Source organism: Acinonyx jubatus, chromosome F2, assembly GCF_027475565.1.
Source record: "Acinonyx jubatus isolate Ajub_Pintada_27869175 chromosome F2, VMU_Ajub_asm_v1.0, whole genome shotgun sequence".
Classification (NCBI taxonomy): domain Eukaryota; kingdom Metazoa; phylum Chordata; class Mammalia; order Carnivora; family Felidae; genus Acinonyx; species Acinonyx jubatus.
The window spans coordinates 39,045,370-39,069,192 of NC_069394.1; the positions used below are offsets into that span (position 1 = coordinate 39,045,370).

Below are 23,823 nucleotides of genomic sequence, written 5' to 3' on the forward strand. Positions count from 1 at the left end.
TTCTTTTTTTTTAAACATTTTTTTTTTAACACTTACTCATTTTTGAGAGACAGAGAGAGACGGAGCATGAGTGGAGGAGGGGTAGAGAGAGGAGACACAAAATCTGAAGCAGGCTCCAAACTGTCAGCACAGAACCTGATGCAGGGCTCGAACTCACTAACTGGGAGATCATGACCTGAGCTGAAATCAGATGCTTAACTGACTGAGCCACCCAGGTATCCCAGACAATACAGATTTCTAAGTGTAGTATATCTTAAGTCTTTAAATACTCTTTATAAATGTAATTAAATTCAGTTACACATTCTAAAATAAGGGGAAACAATGAAAATTTCAATAAATAATAGGGTTAATATGCCAATTTCTATAATATGCCAGATTGTCTTCAACATTTGCAAACAAATTAAAACACACAAAGATTTTCTTGATATTTGTAAAGCTTATTCCCAAACTTAACACAAAAGAATGAATAATGGATTTGGTTACCTTACCATCCTTGTTCTTATTTCACTGTCTTCTTAGTGTTATAGAGTCATTTGTCCAATGAACAGATTTACCAACTCAGTTGGGTTGGGGTTACCGGTTCTTAACCCCCACCCTGCAATTGGGTTATGAATTAGATCAGTGGTTCTCAAACTTTTTGGTGTCAGGATCCTTTTATACTTCTAAAAATTATTGAGAACCACAGAAAGCTTTTGCTTATGTGGTTATAGCTGTTAATATTTACTATAACAGAAGTTAAACCTAAGAAATTTAAACAATATTTTTATTGATTCATTTAAAAAACCAATATTAGGGCCACCTGGGTGGCTCAGTTGGTTAAGCGACCCACTTCGGCTCAGTCATGATATCGCAATTTGTGAGTTTGAGCCCCACGTCGGGCTCTGTGCTGACAGCTCAGAGCCTGGAGCCTACTTCAGATTCTGTGTCTCCCCCTCTCTCTATCCCTCCCCTGCTCACGCTCTGTGTCTCTCTGTCTCTCAATAATAAACAGTAAAAAATAAATAAATAAATAAATAAATAAATAACCAATATTAAACACGTTACATTTTAACATAAACAATACATTTTTATGGGAAAAGACCCTGTTTTTTTCCAAAGCAAAAGAAATTAAAAGAAAATTAAAGTGGCATTACTTTACAATGTTGCAAATCTTTTCCTGGCAAATTCCACTGGATACTAGTGAGAGAATGAGAGAGAAAAAGGCCAATAATTTGTTAGTATTATTACGAAAATAAGTTGACCTACTGGAGCTGCTTGAAAGGGTCACTCTCAGGAGTCTCTGAACCACACTTTGAGAACCGTCATGTTAGATAATAATGAGTTAGATGACCAAGCCAGGACCTGAGTGTTATACACCAGGATAATTCGCCCAAAGCCATGGGTTAACTTGCTGAGGTTTCTCTCACAGTTGACTTGCCCGCTGTGTCAGTGGGGGGTGAGGGGCAAGTCTATGCCTTTCATCACATGTCCCCTAGACAACTTTTAGATTTCATCCTTACTTAATTTTTTTCAACTTTTAATCACCTGATCTAGGAAGATGGAAAGCTTTTTACTGAATGATTGGGACTTACTGAACTCTGCACTATTTCACCTAGATCTTAATAATCCCCTTTGTTTTCTAGTTAGACTGTACATTATTTTTTATATTTTTCTTTTCTGCCAGTTGACCGCAATTCTTTAGGCAATTTGTTACTAGGGCCCTGAGCCCAGTTTTCTTGCATGTAAATAGTCAAGCATCTGGACACCACTTAACGTTGTTTGTTTTCACAGAAGCTGGATGACCCCTTGTTAGAGAAATTGTCGAAGTGGCTCCTTCACTAGGCGGGAAATTGGGCTAGATCAATGATCTCAAAGTTCTTTCCATTTGAAGATTCTATGCTACTTTTGCTGTCTCCTTGCAACCCTGAAAAACGCGGTCTGCTCTGAGGAACACTGGAGGTCATGACCTCTGCTTGCTTTTTTCATGTTCAGTCTCTTCTTTGTCCTTCATTGAAGAGACTCAGCTGTGTTAGAGCATTACTGTGTCCAGTTAAAAAGACATAATTCTCTGGATTCTTTGCAACCAGGGATGGTCTTGTGACCTAGTTCAGGCCACTCCTAGTTGCAAATGATCCAAAGACTCCAGAATGGAATATACAAAATGAGATTTAAGCAAAAGGCCACATGATGGTGGTTCTGAGAGAGTGATTATTCCCCTTATAAAAAAGAAGCACACTTAGGAAATAAGTGTCTTTTTACTTCTGCCTGTCTGGAACATAGATGTGATACCTGGAGGTAGTGTTGGGGCAGGGGCTCTCTTATGCCCATAAAGAAGAAAACCACATGCTGAAGACTGATGAGCAGGAAGCCAAAGGAAGCTGAGGCCTTGAGAACTTTCTCAAGAAAATGTGTGAAGCCTGGTCTGCCTCCTTCTCGACTTCTTGATACAGGAGTAAAAGAAGCCTTTTATAAGGCACTGTAATCGAGTTCCTGTTACAGGCAGGCTACATTTAATCTCAGTTGTCCAATACATTCACTAGTTGTGGCAGCTAGTGCCTTAGTCTGTCATCTGACCACTTGAGCATTCTTGACAAGGTTAATACCATGGTACAGTGTAAAAACAACAACAACAACAAAAAACCCTGGCTTTGTATCACTAGCTATGTGACCTTGGGCAAGTTCCTTAATCTCTTTGAGCCTTAGTTTTCTCATCCATTGAATCGAGACTATGATTTAATATCTCCCGGTTATTGTGAGGATTAAAAGAGGTAACAGACAGGGACATGTGGGTGGTTCAGTCAGTTAAGTGTCCAATTCTTGATTTTGGCTCAGATCATGATCTCAGGGTCGTGAGACAGAACCTTGCATAGGGCTCCATGCTGGGCATGGAGCCTGCTTAAGATTCATTCTCTCTCTCTCTCTCTCTCTCTCTCTCTCTCTCTCTCTCAAAAAAAAAAAAAAAAAAAAAAAGAAAAAAAAAGAAAGAAAGAAAAAAGAAAAAAAAGGAAGAGGTAACAGACAAACCCCCTAGCACAATGCCATGTGGGTCAAAATATGTATTCAACAAATGCAGGCTCCATTTTTCTTTTCCTGTTACAGAAGAAAATTAGTTCTATTTGTTCTCAATGGCAAATATTCGAGACGTATCTCTCACTAGTTTGAAGCTGAAAACAAAAATGTAACAGGATTTTGGTAAGCTAATGCCTAGGCAGATATTTGTACAATAAGCCAGGTAGGGTAGGGTTGCTGGTGACAACTGGCAGTCTGCACAGATGGGAAAGATGGGATACTGATCATCTACTGAAGCACCGAATGGTGACCACTTTGAAGGGTAGGATAGTAATAAAGATGATGATAATGATGATGATAGAAGGTAGTATTTCTTTTTTTTTAAACATTTTTTAACGTTTATTCATTTTTGAAAGAGAGAGAGACAGAGCATGAGCAGAGGAGGGGCAGAGAGAAGGGGAGACTCAGAATCCAAAGCAGGCTCCAGGCTCCCAGCTGTCAGCACAGAGCCTGATGCAGGGCTCGAACCTGCAAACAATGAGTTCATGACCTGAGCCGAGTTTGGACACAAACTACCATGCCACCCAGGCACCCCAGAACCTAATATTTCTTTTTTATTAAAAAAAATTTTTTTTTAATGTTTTTTAATTTATTTTTGAGACAGAGCATGAGCAGGGGAAGGGCATAGAGAGAGGGAGACACAGAATCTGAAGCAGACTCCAGGCTCTGAGCTGTCAGCACAGAGCCTGACACGGGGCTTGAATTCATGGACTGTGAGATCATGAGCTGAGCTGAAGTCGGACACTTAACCGACTGAGCCACCCAGGAGCCCCTAGAACCTAATATTTCTTAAGTACCTACTATGTGCTAGTTGCTACGGTGAAGGCATTGCTTCATTTCCAACACTCAAGAACTGTAAAGTAGCTACTATTATCTCCAGTTTATGGATAAAGAAATGGAAGCTTAAAGAAATTAAATAAGTTGTCCAAAGTCACCCAGTGCTAGAGTTGGGGCTAGATTCCAACTCTGTCCAACTCCAAGGTCGTGTTGATGACAATAGCCTATTGATAAGATGTAAACTAATGGTAAGCTGATTGTGAGAGCCTATTACATGCATCTCTTCTCAAGTCTGAGCTCAGTGAAGTCACATAGGTAGCTTGAAATCAGCCCCAGTAAGAGTATTTACACCACAGAAGTTGGCAATTGCTACACGTCACATCTGTCCCTTCATTTCCTGCTGTGAGAACTGGTTGTTAAACATTTACCAGCACACCACTGGATGGAATGTAGCCACTTTTGAAAGGCTATGGATCAGGAAACAGTGAATCTGGTGGATAGCAGATATTAAAGTATTGAGTAAATGAGGACAGGAAAGCTTCTTGAACATTTCTCTTGAGTCGTTTGCCAGGCGAGATGGATTCCTACGAACAAGAGAATAGAAGGATCCTTGGGGCTACAGAAAGGGGCATCAAGCCTGAGTGAGGGTCTGAGAACCTCACAAAAAAGATACAATGTACATTTCCCTATTATCCCAAGGTTCTTCTTTCAAATGCCTTCTCTGTGTGGGTACTTCTACGTGTCACATAAAGAAACAAAATAGAATCTCTTGGTGACACACACATATATACAAATAATTACAATGTAATGTGAGAAAAAGTAATAACAATCTGTGCACATACGTTTTTTGGTGAAGTGGTGATTTGTCATAACTACTGTGAATAACCCGTTTGGTGCTTCACAGATCTTCTGAGGGGAAAACTCTTTTATTAGGATGGATTATGTTCATAAATCAAGGCTCACGTTGCACAACATTGTCATTGTACTGTCTCAAGCCGTGGTGTAAATGTGCACAGCTATGGAGACCAAGAGCACCCTAACAACATCTCTTTGTCCGGGTAGGTTGGTAAAGAAGGCCAGCGTTAGCTCTTTGAAGTTGACTTTCTGTCCCTCTTCAGTAGCCTTCATGTTCCTAAGTGTTCTCTGCAGGCCATCAAAGAAGAAAGGATCCGGTATGTCACTTAATGTTTATCACCATGCTGCGTGCTTATCCCTACTGTGGACTGTTTCCATGACTGTGTTACCTGAACACATTTTCAGTCTTTTCTTTTACGAGGTATAATTGACATAACGTTATATTAGTTTCAGGTGACCGCATGATTCCATATTTGTATGTATTGTGAAATGATCACCATACTAAGTCTCCTTAACATCTGTCACCATACAGAGTCGTGATTTTTTTTCTTGTGATAAGAACTATTAAGATTTATTCTATTAGAAACTTTCAGGGGCATCTGGGTGGCTCAGTTGGTTAAGCCTCTGACTTTGGCTCTGGCTCAGGTCATGATCTCACAGTTTGTGGGTCTGAGCCCCGCATCGGGTTCTGTGCTGATAGCTTGGAGCCTGGAGCCTCCTTCAGATTCTGTGTCTCCCTCTCTCTCTGCCCCTCCCGTGCTCATGCTCTGTCTCTCTCCCTCTCTCAAAAATAAATAATAAACAACAAAAAAAGAAACTTTAAAATGTGCAATACAGTATTGTTAATTATAGTCTCTATTCTGTGTATTATATACCATGACTCATTCCTAAAAATGTTTTATTTATTTTTGAGAGAGAGAGAGAGGGAGGGAGAGAGAGAGGGAGCAAGCAGGGGAGGGGCAGAGAGAGGGAGACACAGAACCCAAAGCAGGCTCTAGGCTCTGAGCTGTCAGCATAGAGCTTGACGCAGGGCTCAAACCCACGAACTCATGACCTGAGATCATGACCTGAGCTGGAGTCAGATGCTTAACCGACTGAGTGACTCAGGCAACCCAATGACTTACTCCTTTATAAGTGGGTTTGTACCTTTTGACCCTCTTCGCCCATTTTGCTCAACAACACTGCCCACCTCTGACAACCACCAATCTGTTCTCTGTATCTATGAGTTTGGTTTTTTTCCTTGAGCACTTCAACATCTATTATTCCTCTGATTGTGTACAAAATATTGACACATTTTCTTTAATGGAAAAAAATGATTAAAATAGAAAATCTACTGCAATATTTTTTGATTTACTAATTTACTTATATTTATATTACTACATATTTTTTCAATTTCTCAACAATTTCATTATTCTTTCTTTTTATAATTCCCTTGAGCATCCATGTGGGTTTTTCCCCCTAAGGTTTTTTATTGTTTATGAGAGCATTTGCATTAAACAGTGATAGATTCTGAATTTTCTGTACTCTCTCTCTCTCTCTTTTTTTAACCTCTTATTACCCATGTGACGGGCTTGGAATTCAGTAACACTGTGATAAAACAACTCTGGTTGTTTATCTTTCAAGATAGGGAAAGGGTTATTGAAAATCTATTCCACACTCACTTCCCGCGTGAATCTGGTAAGATTTAAAACCCACCTTTTTTATGATCAAGTATTTTATCTCTAGTGTCTGAAGGATCCTTGTGAATATTGTATCTTTGTTTCTCAGAAAAGAGTGAAGAATTAGGCTGGTCTCTTGCTGTATAAAAAGCGATTTCCTCCCAGAACAGAATGTTTAGGGGAGATAACGGTTTTCAACCTCAAAGCTATATATTCATGTCAGGGACTTAATGTCTGGGTTGTTAGATACAAGCAGAATGATAAAGATAGCTTCCTTGAGTTACATTCAGAGGAAAAGAGGATACTGGCCTTAAATTAGACCAGGGATGCTCTCCAGGCGAATTTTTAAAAACTTGGTAATAGGTCATTCTAAGTTTGACTCATTCCGTTGCTGGAAAGTCCCCTTTACTATCTCGATGAGACACTTTAATTTCTTTGAAGCTGTGGATGATTTTGGAGTTGCTATCACTCTTGTATAACTACCCCTCGTGGTTCCACAGGTACTGTAGAAATGAACAAACAAGCCAGCGCTGGGGTCAGCCTGACCAGCGTGTGGCCAGCACTTCCCCGCCTTCCAGATGGTCTTACAGGTGGGCCAGCTGGCCACTTCTGGCATCTTCTGATGGCTACTGGAAATGGACCAAACTTCATCCATCAGGGGATCTAAGAAGCAGACTGATTTCCATTGTTTAAATTTTTACATTCAAATTCATATTCCCTTAAGGACCATTTGTCTTTTTGCCTGTTTATAAGTATTGTGCTGGCCTTTTCATTCCTTGAAAAGCTCAGTAAATACTTTTTTGGAGGGGTGGGGGGTGGGGGGTGGGGAATAATGAGTTGGCTTAAATAGGCTTTTATTATAAATAGAAGTAGAGATGCATTTTTCCCTGGCATGGCTTGGACAAGCTGTTGTTATCCCTAATAATTTTTGTTATATATTTTGGAGATTTAACATTTTTTAAATGACTGAACCCCAGATGTCAACTGTCCCCCAGGACAGCTTCTGTTTTCACTTCATGTAAACCTATACACGGGATTCAGCACCATTATGAAGTCTTCACAAAACCCACTTGAAGGATGGTGGTTAATATAATGAATTTGAATCTTTGTTCTGGATGTGGAATCTTTACTATCTTCATTAACCTCTCTGCCTCAATTTCCTTATCTATAAAATGGACATGATAAAATAATACCTACCTCACAGAGTTGTCTGGGTCAAATAGAAAAATTCATATTAAGTGTTCAATAAATTGCAACTGTTACTAGTGGGCCATATAGATTTAAAAACTTTTTATTTTTAAGTTTTTTTTTAATGTTTTTATTTATTTTTGAGACAGAGAGAGACAGAGCATGAGCAGGGGAGGGGCAGAGAGAGAGAGAGACACAGAATCTGAAGCAGGCTCCAGGCTCTGAGCTGACAGCTCAGAGCCTGATGCGGGGCTCGAACTCACAGACTTGAGATCATGACCTGAGCTGAAGTCAGACGCTTAACCGACTGAACCACCCAGGAGCCCCTTAAAAAACTTTTTATTAAGGAATATTTCAAACACGTGTAAAAGTAGAGAGGAAAGTACAATGAAACCCCCTGTACTCATTTCCTAGCTTCAGTGATGATAGCTTTATGGCCAGTCTGATTCATCTTATTTCTTACTCTTCTCCCCAGGATTCATTTGAAACAAATCTCAGATTTTGTGTCTTTTTACCTGTAAATACTTAAGTATAGATTTCTAAAAGATTAAGAAAAGCATCCTTTTTAAAAAATAACCATAATACCATTATCACACATTAAACCTAAGAAAAATTCTTTAATATCAACTATCAAACCACTGTTCAATTTCCTAACTTTCTCATAAAGATAATAATTAAAAAAAAAATCCGTTTACTTGTTTGAATCTGGATCCAATTAAGGTCCATACACTGCGATTCTCAATATGTCTTGAATCCTTTTCAATCCATAGTTTTTCTTACCCTACCTTTGTTTTTTTCCCTACTGCAATTATGGGAAAAACCGGTCATCTGAATTTTGCTAATTGCTCACCCATAGTGTGTAGCTTTTTTCCTTTGTCTCCTATGGTTCTTGTGAACTGGTAGTTAGATCTCCAGGCTTTGTCAGATTCAGCTTTGAGTTTTCAGCAGGACCGGTTTTCATGGGTCATGTGATCCTTCCATCTGGCTGTGTCTCCTTGTAATGCCAGCGGCCATTGATGGTTCGTGCCCAGATCCTTTCATTCATTTGGGATTGCAGAATGGTGATGTTCTAATTCTGTTATTTATTCTTCATTTCTTAGCTGGAATACTATTTGGTTACACAGTGTACAGTTTATATAGGAAAGGCAGGATAAATGCTTGGTTATTTCCTTTTATCAGTTTTTGAAAAAATAAGCTGTCTCACTAGTATCCGCCAACAGTGACCAATAGGTTTTAATTTGCTTTATTCTCTTTATAAACTAATGAAATAAATGTCTTTGATGTATTTAAATCCTTTGGTGTTAGAATTCATACTGATGCTCAGTGGTCTCACCTTTGGTCAGTGGGAGCCCCTTTAAATTGTCTCCAGAGCCCTTTACGCAGGACTCTGTAGTCTCTGACATTCTGCGTTGTCTGGAATGACTAGATGTTCCAAGCTCACCTTGCATTCCTCTGCCCCTAGAATTAGTTCTTTATAAGAAGCCCTTATTCCTTTTAGTGGAAAGAATATTTCAAGGTCACAATTTGGGTACGAGGGTGCTCATTGCTACGTTTTTGGCCATTCTTTCCAGAACTTTTCATCAGACAAAGAGAAAATGCATCATTTTCAAATTCATGACTATAGGATTTTTACTCAACCTCTTTTATTAAATTTATTTCCTTCTTTTCATACCAAGAATCTCATTTCTCAATAATGTTGGAAATAAGAGAGTTGGAACATCACATAATAACTCATTTGCTTTATCCCAGGTTATATACATGACAGTCGCAGATACAAACAGTATAAACTTCAACACCTCCTTATTAATGTTTTTGTTTGTTTGTTTTAAATAGCTCCTCTCATCCTTGGGCTATATCTCACAGAGGATGCCACTCAAATCACTTTGTTTTAAAGTCACTTAGAATGGCTTCTTTCTGATGGTTATATCACCAACTAGATACACATTTGTTTCCTTTCATTTTTTGATTTTAAGGATTGCTTTTCCTTACGAATTATTTAAACATCTACTTGATCCCCAAGTTAAATCTCCCAAACAAGACCCATCTTAAGAAGTCTAATTTCTGTTTGTTTCTTCTCTACCTTATTTCCTCTCTACTTTCCCAGATAGGTATTGTTGTTTTTACTTTATGGTTGTCTTTTGTTGTTTAAAAAATATAATCATATATATTTATTAAATATAAGCGAATATATTTGTATGCTATGTTCTCATATGAGCTGTAGCATAGTATACAAATTACCTAAATCTTGCTTTCTTCGCTTAACCATATATTCTGCAGCATTTAATAGATTTTTATTAATGAGTTGATAGATGCAGGAAATGTAGACTTAAAGGCAGGCGGACAAGAGATTTTTTTCCCAGTGTTTCTCTTCTCCCTGGCCTTTTTCCCTACACCAACAAGGACACTGTAGCCTCCAGGCTCCTGACTTTCTAGCTTGCTCTTTTTATTATGCAGATCTCTTTCGGACTCACCCCCTCCTGTTTCCTCCCCTGCCAACCCACACCCAGCAAAAACTCCAGGTACCAGGATCCTACTGTTGGAAGCCACTGGGATCATTTTGAAAAACAAAAACCAAAAAAACCAAAAAACAAAAAAACCCCACAACAGGCCCACAATGGAGTCATATATGCTAAGCTCCATGTTACCAAACAGAGACTTAACTACAGTTTCGGCTCTCCCAGAAATGGAATCTTCAACCAGTCAATCAGGAATGGCTTCATCAGCACTAGTCAGGTAATCTGTCCGATGGGTAAATCTCTGCCATCCCCTAAAGGAAAGTCATCTTGTAAGAACCAACTTCTCACCTGGTATAACTTCCTTATTTTTCTTCTTTCTAGCCATATAAGTCTTTTGTATAGCATTTCAGAGGTCCTTTCTATCTGCTAGATTTCATGCTGCCTGATTCATCAATCACTGATCTTTAAAATTTACTCAGTTGAATATAGTTTTAACAGACTATATATAATACATATATATGTATATATATGTGTGTATATGTGTATATATATATGTATTATATATATTAGCTTAGCAGAAAAAGTTTTCAAGATGGACAAGAGAACTGAAAACTATTGGTGTGAGTGGATCCATTCTTAACTGGAAATGTTAACAAATTCTTAAAAATGTTAAGACATTTTTGATCTTTGGGATGTGTAACTGCAAAACACAATTTGGAATATCCATGTAAAAGAAGAGGTCTTATTGGTTGGGAAGTAGGAATATTGTTCTTTAAATGAATTCCGTAGAAAGAAACCCAGTTAAGAATGGATCCACTCACATCGGTGGTTTTCAGTTCTCTTGTCCATCTTGAAAATCTTTTTTCTGCCAAGCTCATCTGGTTTCCATCCTAAGCAGGAATTACTTGCTCATCTCTATTTCAGTGCCATGAACACGCACTTCCCACATATGGAATGTCTTCTGTTTCTATCCACTGCTTCTGTCAGCAGTTGGCTAAAAACTCAGATTCTGTAGGAAGCTTATCTGACCAACTCCACTCTCTTAGGATCCTTTTTCTATTCTACTTGCCTCAAGTTCAGTGTTGCCAGATTTAGCAAGCAATAATACAGGATGCCCAGTTAATTTGAATTTCAGATAAATAACAAATACCCTGTTTTCTTCTTTTTAGCATGAGACATGCTTATACTAAAAATTATTTGTTGTTTATGAAATTCAGATATTACCGGGGGTCTTGTATTTTATCTGGTGACTCAGGTTTAAAGATCTTGAAAAAAAAGTAACCTCCCAACCTTGTTACACTTTATTATGTTGCTTTCACATTTTTCCATGAGTTATTTTATGTGTATATTTTGCTTTCTAAGTAGATTATAAACTCCTCGAAAGTGGAAACTGTCTTTTGTTTTTGTAGCCTCCTCCTCCCCACCGTGCTCCCCACACAATGCTGATCATCAGTTTTGTTTGAGCTCATGTTTGATGATGAATACATCCAGGGAGCTTTGTTTTGGGTTAAAGAGAAAACAACCTGCATCCTTGAGAGAAATCTTTGACTGAAACATAAAATACTGTAAAGCTGAGTAAAAATTATTTTTAGAACCAATCTAAATTTCTAAGGCTGATTAGAGTACAGTCAGAAGTTATTACCGTATTTTCTTTTTACAAAATCACCCCATTATCTCATCTGTGATACACATTTTTATTACATTTTGTAGCTGCTTCTTGCTTCACTTAAAAAAAAAATTGTAGCAGCAGCTGCTTTCCATGGCTTTAATCGCTAAGCCACCGCAAACGACTGCCTTATACCAGATTCACTATCTGCCACGTCATAATCTGTGTTGGTAAAACTCGGGCCCTTTTGAATCAGCAGAGGGAGCCAACTTCAGTTTTGACTTCTCTCTGCGGTTTAAGAATTAGCTGACTTCTAAAAGTTCAAATGTAGAGGCGACTATTTGAAGGCCATTTATTTGTTCTTAGGATTGACAATGTGGGCCTAGAGGTAAGACGCTAACGAATTCAATAACCAGTATCAGGTTTTAACGTTAACAATGGAGTGGGGCGCGATTAAAGCTAGTACCGCGGATTGCGGTTATGAAAGCAGTTTAATTTGCTGCTAATTCTCTGCACAAAATGTTCTGGTGTACGTCAGGGTTTTGACATTTTAATCTTGGGTTTTGAAAGAACTGACAAGATTGCAAAGAAAAAACAGAAGGAAGGGGCAATGGCTGAGGAGTGTTTCGTCCCTGGGACAGTCGCGAGAGGCAAACAAACCAAAAAAAAAAAAAAAAAAAAAAAGAAGGTGGTTTGAAGGGTGGGGTGGGCACAGGAGGAGGAGGGGGAGGAGGAGAAGGAGGAGGAGCTATTCTTTTTATCTAAAAGGAACAAAAAGGGAAGTAGTGGTAAAAAGGGGGAGAAATGGTGTGTCTGGTGAACCTAATCAGAGGAATTCTCAAGCAAAGAGTAGTTTGGAGCCTGTGGTAGAAAGAAAGGAAGTAGGAACAGAGTAAGAGGAGCTCTTTTTAGCCCACTTGGAAGGCTGGAAGGGGCCCTGGAAGAGAAAGCAGCGGTAGCTGCTGCTGCTGAAGTCATTGTGAGCTAGAAAGGAGGGCCCTGACCAGGACAAGCTGGAATTAAGGGTAGGTATAAAGAAAACTGTCGAAAAAAGCTCTGGTAAGAGGAGAGATGGACTCAGTTTGAAAAAAGAGAAAAAAGGGAAATTATTTTATTTAAAAAATTTTTTTAATGTTTATTCATTTTTTGAGAGAGAGAGAGTGAGAGAGAGAGCTAGCGAGCATGAGTGGGGGAGGGTCCGAGAGAGAGGGAGACACAGAATCTGAAGCAGGCTCCAGGCTCTGAGCTGTCAGCACAGAGCCTCATGTGGGGCTTGAACTCACAAACTGTGAGATCATGACCTGGCGGAAGTGGGATGCTTAACCAACTGAGCCACCCAGGCGCCCCAAAAGGGAAATTATTAGAGAGTTACATTGTAGAATCTATTTTAATTTAATTTAATTTAATTTAATTTAATTTAATTTAATTTAATTTAATTTATTTCAGGGAGGAACATTTTTAATTACCATTTCAAATTCTTTAATGGTTGTTAATTTGTATTTTCTTCAGCCTATTTTGGCATTATATATGTATATATATATATTTAATTTTATTTTTTATGTTTTATTTTTTAAAATTTATATCCAAATTAGTTAGCATATAGTGAAACAATGATTTCAGGAGTAGATTCCGTAATGCCCCTTACCCATTTAGCCCATCCCCCCTCCCACAACCCCTCCAGCAACCCTCTGTTTGTTTTCCATATTTATGAGTCTCTTCTGTTTTGTCCCCCTCCCTGTTTTTATATTATTTTTGTTTCCCTTCCCTTATGTTCATGTGTTTTGTCTCTTAAAGTCCTCATATGAGTGAAGTCATGATTTTTGTCTTTCTCTGACTGACTAATTTCTCTTAGCATAATACCCTCCAGTTCCATCCACATAGTTGCAAATGGCAAGAGTTCACTCGTTTTGATGGCCGTGTAATACTCCATTGTACATATATACCACATTTTCTTTATCCAATCATCCATCGATGGACATTTGGGCTCTTTCCATCTTTTGGCTATTGTTGGTTGATAGTGCTGCTCTAAACATGGGGGTGCATGTGTCCTTTTGAAACAGCACACCTGTATCCCGTGGATAAATGCCTAGTGGTGCAATGGCTGGGTCGTAGGGTAGTTCTATTTTTAGTTTTTTGAGGAACCTCCATACTGTTTTCCAGAGTGGCTGCACCAGCTTGCGTTGTAGAATCTATTTTAAGACAATTATTTTTTTGTTACTAAATTTAAAAATTTAAAAATCTTTTAGGTTTTTTAGAAATCTGTTATGGAAGGCTGTCATTTGAGGTCTCTTCTATTTGAGCGTATAGGGCCACCATCAAAAATTTTCCCCCAAGCGATAAAGAGCTTTAATTAAAATACCGCCTGTAAGTTCACCACCCAGATAGTATAACCATTAAAAGTAACATTTTGATACTTACCCTTCTGGAAAATGCATGTGTCCACCTACAGATAGAATGGATATGTAATCAGGCAGTGGGATCACACTGTATGTAATCATGGTAGCAAGCACTTGCCAGGAGCTTAGGATATGCTGGGCCCTGTTCTCAGGGCTTTCCCTGTAATACTGCATTGAATCCTTACAAACCCCCAGTAAGGTAGTACTTTCATTCCCACTTTAGAAATGAAGCCCAGAGAGGTTAAGAAACTTGCTCAAGATCACACAGCTAATAGTTGGGGTGTGATTCCAGACCATTTGATTCTGGATGTGTTTCTAACCCTTATAACCATCTTTCATGTTAGTGCTCTGCAGTCTGCTTTCTTTTCACTTAAAAATAATGTATAAGGGACATCTTTTCATGTCAATATAGATCTTCACCATTAATATCACATGTATGTACTCAATCCTCTTCTGATGGGCATATGGGTTGTTTCACGTTTTTTTGCTACTGTGTACATACATCTTTGTTCATTTACTTTTTGAAATAATATACTTCTAAAAACGGGATTTTTTTTTGCGGGGGAGGGCATTGTGAACTCATTGTGAACTCACTGTGAGAAAGATTCTCAATAAGCATTCTACCAGCAGCGGGGCTCTGAAGGCTTGACAGCTAATCTTGGAGTTGGACTCCCAAGCCAGAGGTTCCCTAGTGCCACCTAGTGATACTATCTCTAAATTGTAGTAGCAGCATTTTGAGATCATTCAAGAATGAACACTCCAGGAAGGATTTTGAGCAAAATGTTGTTCAGTTTTCACTATTGTAAATAATACTGTAATTATCCAAGTTACTCATATTTGAGATCACTGTTTTAGTGAATAGAGTCATTAACAATTCTTTACATCGTCACAAGGTATAAACATATTTTTTTTTTGTCTATCATAGAATTTCACTTATATCTTGAATCAAAAAAAAAAAAAAAAAAACAAAACAAACCCAAACAGAACAAAACAAAAACCCAGACTTACAGATACAGGGAATAGTGATTGCCAGAGAGTAGGGGAGTTTGGGGGGTGCAAAATGGGTGAAAGGTATCAAGAAATATGAACTTCCGGTTTTAAAATAAGTCATGGGGGGGTGCCTGGGTGGCTCAGTCAGTTAAGCGTCTGACTCTTGATTTCAGCTCGGGTCATGATCTCACGGTCATGGGATTGAGCTCCGAGTTGGGCTCTGTGTTGAGCCACTGAACTGAGCTTGGAGCCTGGTTCAGATTTTCTCTCTCTCCCTCTGCTTCTCTATGGCTTGTGGTCTGTCTCTCTCAAAATAAATAAATAAGCATTAAAAAAATAAAAAAGAAAACTTACTGTAAGAGAGGAGAGAAGTAATCACGCAGGTGATTCAGTGGGGCAAGCCAGGGGCTCCTGGCCAGAAAAACAAGGTTCAATCAATATATCCCTGTGGTCATCCCCTAGCCAACCCTTTGGTTTCCTCGTGTAGAAAATACCAGGAGTGTCCTAGGGGCTTTTGCAGCTCCAATCATCTGGGAGTTTGGAATCCTGATATCTCTATGGGGCAGGGCCGGGGTAAGTGTCATCTCGAACCACGAACCACGGAGAGGCAGATGTGTGAGAAAGGAGACACCAGCAGAGAAAGGGAGAGGCGGGGCTGGCTGAAGGGGACCCGTGAAGTGACAGGTGGTCCCGGTGCACGCAGAAGGACCAGAGCTTTGGTTAGTGTTCTGTTTTCACGGTCCTGAACATTTTCAATAAGCTTTGAACAATGGTTCTCACATTTTCACTTTGCACTGGGTCCCACAAATTATTAGGTGGTCCTGGGTAGGGAACAGAATGGAGGTGGGAGGACAGCAGAGATGTGGCACGGATGGAAGAAAGTGCAGGGTATGCAGAGAAGGGGGCCCGGTCCCTCTCCTGCCCTGTGCTGTTGGGCCCCCCAAGCCCACACCAAATGCTCCCCCCATTACCTGAATCCTGGGGTCCCCGTCAGCTTCCTTCGCATAGCCCACAGCCCCCAAGTAGACAAACTTTCTGGTGTTTACTGTTCACAGACAAGTATTGTGTCAGGAACCCTCTTTTAATTTTTTTTTTAATGTTTATTTTTGAGAGAGAGAGAGAGAGAGACAAAGACAGAGTACGAGCAGGGGAGGGGCAGAGAGAGAGGGAGACACAGAATCTGAAGCAGGCTCCAGGCTCTGAGCGGTCAGCACACAGTCCGACACGGGGCTCGAATCCACGAGTCGTGAGATCATGACCTGAGCCGAAGTCAGATGCCCACCCGACTGAGCCACCCAGGTGCCCCAGGAGCCCTCTTTTAGACTATTTTTTTTTTTCCTGTGAATTTGGCAGAACTTTCACCTTAATACACAGTATTTTCAGGCGCTGGCTTGTGTGTGCAGAGGCCTGCAGAATAACAGGGTTAGAGAACATCTGTCCAGTGTGTGCACCGTGGGTGAGGGCCGTGAGTGGCCACCCTCACCCTGCTCAGGCATTCCTTTGTCTTCCCAGGCACAAAACAGCCACGAGAATCTAAAGACATTCTTTGAAGAGTTTGTGGCAGCTCATCCTTTGCAGAGGCCGCAGAGGTCAGGCAACAGGAGTCTAGAAGTGAAAGTTGGCCTAGAAAGAAATCCAACATAATCACTAAGTGTAAGCAGTTGTCTTTAACAGAATCCTGGACGATGAACTCACACAGCTGAGTTGACAGATTACCTGTTGGCATTAGACAGAATTGAGGGCTAAGTTACCAGGAGGGAATTTAATACATATTTATCCATCTTAAACAACATGCCAGGCGCTGTGATAGGCGCTTTAAATATACTATTTCATCTAATGTTCACAACACCCCAGGGTGGTTAAGCCCAGTTATTGGTCTCAGTTTGCAGATGAGGAAACTCAAATACAGAGAATAAAAATACGTCTTAGGTCTCTGTAGTGGAATCAATAGGCAGAGAGGTTTGTGAGGGTGGTGAAGGCGGTCCTTAAGGGAATATGGGGATGACTGATGTCCCATGTAGTCATTCCTAGATGTAAACAAAATTACGTATTTGAGTTTTCAAGGTCCTCCTCTGTTCACTGAGTTTCCTCCAACACTAAATGTCTGGAGTTGGGGGCTCGGGGCTTAGACTTCTCAGTCTTCTTATCTTAGATTTCTTAGATTCCCCCCTTGCCCCCATCTTAGACTTCTCATCTCTAAAGGACCAGTCAGAGCGACATGGTCTATAACAGCAGAGTTGTTTATCACACCTTTGTTGTCACTAACCTCTAACTGAAATGTAGTATTTCCTTCAATTATGAACATAGGCAGTGAACCACAGTTTGCAGGATCCTTGTTTGCAGGATCTGAGACTTCCTTCTTTTTTTTTTTTTTAATGTTGTTATTTATTTTTGAGAGAGAGAGAGAGAAAGAAAAAAGAAAGAAAGAAAGAAACAGAAAAAGAGAGAGAGAATGAGCAGAAGAGGGGGAGAAAGAGAGGGAGATACAGAATCTGAAGCAGGCTCCAGGGTCTGAGCTGTCAGCACAGAGCCCAACGTGGGGCTCAAACTCACAGACCACAAGATCATGACCTGAAAGGAAGGTGGATGCTTAACCGACTGAGCCACCCAGGCGCCTTAGGATCTGCGACTTTCTTGTCAGCAGAAATCACGTATATTTTCATTTTACATTATGGGAGTTGTAGAGATTTCTGAATATCACTTACTCCCTTCACTGCTTTGAAAGTATAGTAGTTATGAGACCCATGGCTAGATCTTGTTACTGGATGCATAGTACTATATCACAAACTTCTGAGCATTTTATTCTTGTGGTAAAGATATATAGCACAGAAGTTGCCATTTGAACCATTTTGAAGTGTACAATTCAGTGGCATTAATTACATTGATGGTTGTACAACCATCCCCAGGTTTGAACGATATTTTGTAGCTATATTTTAACGTAATGGGTTTCCCCTTGTTTATATTATATTAAAAGCATTAGTCTCAGAACGGGTTACATGCTTCATTAGACTTCTAAAGGGCTCTGGGACCCATAAAGATCAAGAAGCCCTTATTTATAAAGTCTTTCCACTTTTAACATTCTGTGATTACATGATTCTAAACCAATCAAGCTTTCTTTTAACAAATGGGGATTATAATATTTCTCTGCTCGAGACCTAACCTTGGAGATGGCCACTTGACAAGCTTTGGGTTAAGTGTTGTGGAATACGGAAGGCAGGCGCTGAGTGTCCTTCAGCGCGGCATTGACGTTCTTGGCAAGACTTTGGCATGTCGAAGGCTCCCTGGAGACCCAGGACCTGGGATCACGCGGCACAGGCCCTCTCTCTGAGAGCCGCCTGTGAATGCCACGGTCAGGAAGGGGACAGTGCTTCACTCCTGGGACTCAGAATCAGGCCAGGGACCCAGAGACCAGGAGGAGGCCTGCTACCCCCGGGGGCACGCTCAGGATGGACCCCGTTAGCTGGCCGGTAGGACTCATCCACCAAGTGGTATCAGCCATTTAGTATAGTTGGGAAAGTATCCATTCATTTGCTTTATTCATTTGTTTAGCCATGTAATACATTTTTACTGAGTGCCTACTTATGTGTCAGGATTACTTCAATGAAAAAAAAAGACAGAAGTTTTGCCCTTGTGGAGCTCACATTCTAGAGGAGGGAAGGCACAGGCAATAACCAAAATTTAAAAGTGCATCAGGGGCAACTGGGTGGCTCAGTCGGTTGAACGTCTGACTTTGGCTCACATCAAGACCTCGCGGTTCAGGAGTTTGAGCCCCCTTTGGGCTTGCTGCTGTCAGCCTGTCAGCACAGCCTGGAGCCCACTTTGGATCCTCTGCCCCCCTCTCCCTGCCCCTCCCCTGCTTGTGCTCTCCCCAAAATAAATAAACATAAAGAAATAAAATAGCATATAGTAATGATACATTTTGGGAAATGATACAGTGCTCTGGGAGGTGGGCTGGGTTGTAATAGCTGCTACGGTGTCCAGGAAGGGTGTTACTGAGAAGGTGACATTTGATTAAAGGCTTGAATGAGGTTGGGAGAATGAGAGCGCAGACATTTGAGGCCAGATATACCAGGCAAAGGGAGAAGTGCAAAGGTCCTGAGGCAGGAGCACACATGACACGTTTGAGAAACACCAAGGAGGCCAGTGTGGCTGGAGCTGAGACATGAGGTAGAGACGACAGACTGGTTATAGGAGTCAGCTCCTAGAGGGTCCTTCAGAGCACTGGGTTTTTATCTTAGGACAGATCAGAAGCTGTTGGAGGGTTTCGAGTAGCTAAGGAAAATATCTGCTTTCAGTTTTTGCAGGATCAGCAGGAGGACAAGGTCTGAAAGTGCAGAGACCAGTAGAAGGCTGTTGCACTCATTCAGGAGAGGTGATGGTAGCTCAGACCGGGATGGTGATGGTGGCAGGGGCAAGAAATGGTCAGATTCTGCATATGTTTGAAGGTCAAGCTGACGGGATTTGCTAATAGATGGGATGTGAGGTGTGCTAGGAAGACAGGAACCGAGGATGATTTCAAGGTTTTTGACTTGAGCAACGTGAAAGATGGGGGCAGTTATTTTGTGGGTGTCTACTTTATGGCTGGCCAGAGTTAACCCTCAGGGAGACAACAATGAGTGGAGCCCAGTCCCTGCCTTCAAGCAGCTTATAGTCCAGAGGGTGGGGTGAGGAAGGCAGAAAAACAGGCAGCCATCATACACCTTCATAAGCCTTGTACCATCTCAACGGCTTCCAGGGTGTCCTTACGACTCTTGTCCTCACGACTCTTGTCCTCATCTGTCTAAGTAGATACTAATAGTCCTTATAATGGGTTTCTATACTGAATAAATAAAATAAAGCATGCAAAGCACTTAGCACAGCACCTGGGACATAATAAATGCTAGCCAATATTCAGCACCATCACACATTAGCAATCTCTGGCATAGATTTTATTTGGTGCCTAAAGGGCAACTATATTTCCTAATTATAATTTTTTTGGTTGGAATTTTATCGGTTGAACAGTTAAACTTCTTGCCCGTCGATGGATGTCTATATGGTAAAACAGGAGCAGCTTCTGAAATGAGAACTGATTTATGTTTTCATTGGGATTCAAGTAAATGTGGGGTATGGAAGGGCAGTGGAAAAAACATGCAATTCATATTATCAGTTGAAAATGAATGCATGCCACACAGTATACCTTTCATCTGTTGTGCTTTGAGCTTTCTGCTGGTATTGTTTCGAAGGGTTCAAATTTCTGGATTTGATAGCTTAGGGAATTATCTGTTGATCTCTTTGGCAAAGAGGTGTGGGAGTTTATAAATATTAGTTTAGAGAAATATAGCTTATGATGGACATTCGATTGTTCTATTACCATCCTTGAAAGACATAGTTGTGTACAGCCAGATACGATCTCCCCACAGCCTGGCTACTCTTCACAGGGCTAACGAGGAAATAAGGGAGGGGAAAGAGGAAGAATTTTTTTTTACCAGAGGCCCAGAGCTGCAAAGCTCCTCATTTCTTACTTCTATAAACCAACATATCAGCCAACAAATACAGCCCCTGGCACGTTTTGTTTGCACATAGTCTGCACTTACTTACATGAGTGACTGAGTGAGTCTGAGGGCTGAGTCAGGCAGGGGCAGATAGAAATACGCTCTACAGAAAAATAATGGCACTTATCGTTCAGCGCAGGATGCTTCTTTTCCCCAAGTTCTATCGCTGACATTACACCCTGCCATCCTGACACCTATGTAGTGAGTGGCCAGATGGGTGTCCTCAACTGCATTTTACAGAAGACACAGCTGAAACCCAATCACCTGCCCAAGGTCAAACTCTGAGAAGGTGGTGAGTCCCCGAATCCTCGTGGGATGTGCTGCCACCAGCATGAGCTGCTTTATGAAATCGACGCACCGACACTCAGATTCTGAGGTTCCAACTCAAATGAGATGGGCTCACAAAGCACAAGATGGCCTCCCATATGAGATCAGGTGTGGCTCAAATCTCTTCCCACTAGAAGCTTCTGGTCCCTCTCACTCCATGCGCAGGGTCTCAGCCTCTCTGCCTCGCCTAAGACCAGATGCCACTCTGGGAAGTAGGGATGAGGGCTCTCAGGGTCTGAGTTCCCGGCCTTATCATCAAGTTGCCGTGCTGTCGGCACTGCCCTCACCCTGGTGGCCCCATGTTTGAGGGCAGGTTTCTGTCCTAGGTAACCCAGTCTTGGGACATTGCGTTTTAGCAACTGGGTTCATCTCTCGTTAGTTACTCACCTTTGTGGCTGGTCTGTGTTCCCGGTAGATCGATCTGTCTGAATTTCGGGGTTTTCTGTTTCTCAGGTCCTTGCCTTCACTGCAGCTGCTCAGAATCCCTTCTCCAGCGTCTATGCATGCCTCACACCTGCTCCACAAAGGTAAAATGCCCTTGGTACTAACCATCACTCTGCCACCGCGCTGGACTTTGTGTCTCAGCCCCCTTCTTAGCACAGAGTTCCCATGGTCTTGGGAAATCCTCCCTGCCTGTCCTGGAGCAGGCCTGTTCTGTCTGGCCCTCTGATCACTCCTAGCACAGAGCAACCTGGGCTCAAGTAAGTGCAGCCGAGGTCAGTTTCCAGCTCCCTGCTGAGCCACATAAGGAGAAATGTGGGCCCCCATGTACACTTAGCCAATGACCTCCCATATTTTGAATAGTCCCCTAACATGGCTGTATGTGAAGTCCTGTGTCATTCGATGGCCTGCCATCGTCAACTCTCATAAACTTGTCCCGTGGGAGACTTGACAGGCAGGGCCTGGGAACAGTGGGCTGATTGGAAATGACGATCATTATTGTACAACATGGAGCCATAAAACAGTCTGTCTTCATTAAAAAATTTGTTATTTTGCCCGCCATGGATTTTTGACATTAATTTTGATTTTTAAAATTTTGCATTAAAGTTTTATTTATGTTGGTTAATGAGGGTTTTTTGGCACCCCTCTAAACTTTGTGTTTTAGGCAGGTGCCTCCGTTTCTTCGTCCTCCCCTCAGCGCTGTCCATCACTTGCAGCCGGTCCTCTCTTCCTTGTGGTCCTTTATCACCATAAAAGCCAAATGCACCTCCTCCCCTCCCCTCGCACCTCTGCTGTCTTGTTTTCTCTGTCTTGCTCTGCACCTGCTCACCTCTGGGTCCTCCCACATTCGTCCTCCTTCCAGTACACACACCACAGCATTTATTTCATCGTTTGCAAACTCCTCAACATCTCACATGTGTTCAGACTCGCTTTTTTCAGTCCTGGTCCTCATGAGAATCTGACTCAATGCCCTGAGACGCCACGTCTGTAATCCTCACAGCCTCCCACCCCAGGAGCACTGCTGGAGGAGGGGCAGGAAGACTGCTGGCTTCCTTCCGGCTCCCCTCTGCCATTCCTTGGTTGCCCATTCCCTGTTCTCACGTAAGAGGACATTTGCCATTGAGGCTCACTCGGGTATCCACGAGGACCTCCCTCTTCTTCTCGGAGTCTCCCGCTGGTAAGCTGGAGCCTGCCCACCTCCCTCACTAAAGACTGAAGTGGAGCTGACTCTCCCCACTAAAGAAGAATCCTACCACAATCTAGTATATTCTGTTGTCTTGTAGCTTTCTTGTCCCAACCTTGGCTTTGCTCTTGAACTTCCCCTTGACTTTCACTTCTAGTCCTTTATAGTTACCTGCTTCATGGGCCACATCTTCAATTGTTTGTCACTGGAAACAACTAGCAGATGTAGCCTTAATTTGCGACCAGTTCACCCCAAACGTTGGTCATTTTCTCTTTCCCATGGACTTACTCTTTCTTGGACTCCTCCACATCCTCTCCGCTTCTCTGATCCTGCTCACCTTCTTCCAGCCTTTCAACCCTTTAGGCTCTTCATCCCCTATTGGCTATTTCGTATGTCTTCACCTGAACTGCTCTATCAACTCCTCTGCCCACAGACCCCTCCATCTCTCGGCCATATAATTCAAACCCTAACCTGATCTGTCTCCTGTCTTCCTAAAGACTTCTTGTTGGAAATTGTTGGAGAAAGACACAAAATGGTACCGCCTCTTGATCCAGCATCAGCTTGCTCCTCTGCTGGGACCCCCTCCCCATAGTATAATAATGGCCCCCTGTTGCAAGGGGGGCATATTCAAGTAGACTCAGAGGGTTGGTGCATTGTACCTTTGCCACCATTTGCAAGCCTCATTCTCAGTGGTTCCAGTGGTGACTTTCTTTTCCTCTGGGTTCTCTATATTCTGTGGTAACTAGCATCTAGAAAATTCCTCAGATGGATCTTGAGACCAAAACATCACTTTGAACCTCATAAATCTTAAGTCCAACAAACCAAAAATTTCATAAATCTTAAACCTCTCAGCTGGGAGTATACCTATGTATACACCAATTAAAAAGGAGACTAGAGGGGCTCCTGGGTAGTTCAGTCAATTAAGCGTCCGACTTCAGCTCAAGTCACAATCTTACAGTTGTTCATAGGTTTGAGCCCTATGTTGGGCTCTGTGCTGACAGCTTGGAGCCTGGAGCCTGCTTTGGATTCTGTGTCTCCCTCTCTCTCTGCCCGCCCCCCTCCCCCCCCCCCCCCAGCTCATGCTCTGTCTCCCTCTCAAAAATGAATAAACATTAAAAAAAATTTTAAAAACACTAAAAAAAGAAAAAAAGAAAAGCTACATATGCTCGGTTCTCAATAGCCACTATGAGCTGGCTCTAGAACACTGTTATCATTAGTGGAAGCAGTGACAAGAGGGACAAGGGACCATGACCCTGATCACCACAAAGGCTAGAGAGAATCCAGAACCAAGAAAAAGGATCCGGATGCTGTTTTCACACCCTCTTTCCCTGTCTCTGAAGTAACATTCTCCATAGAAGGCCTACATT

The 23,823-nt window shown here is 41.5% G+C and overlaps 1 long non-coding RNA gene across 1 annotated transcript in view; it reads left to right on the plus strand.

Annotated features, from left to right (window-relative positions):
- LOC106983849 (uncharacterized) overlaps positions 1-23,823 on the plus strand; it is a 129,951-nt gene that overhangs the window by 25,270 nt on the left and 80,858 nt on the right. The gene's annotated exons all lie outside the window — the stretch shown is intronic.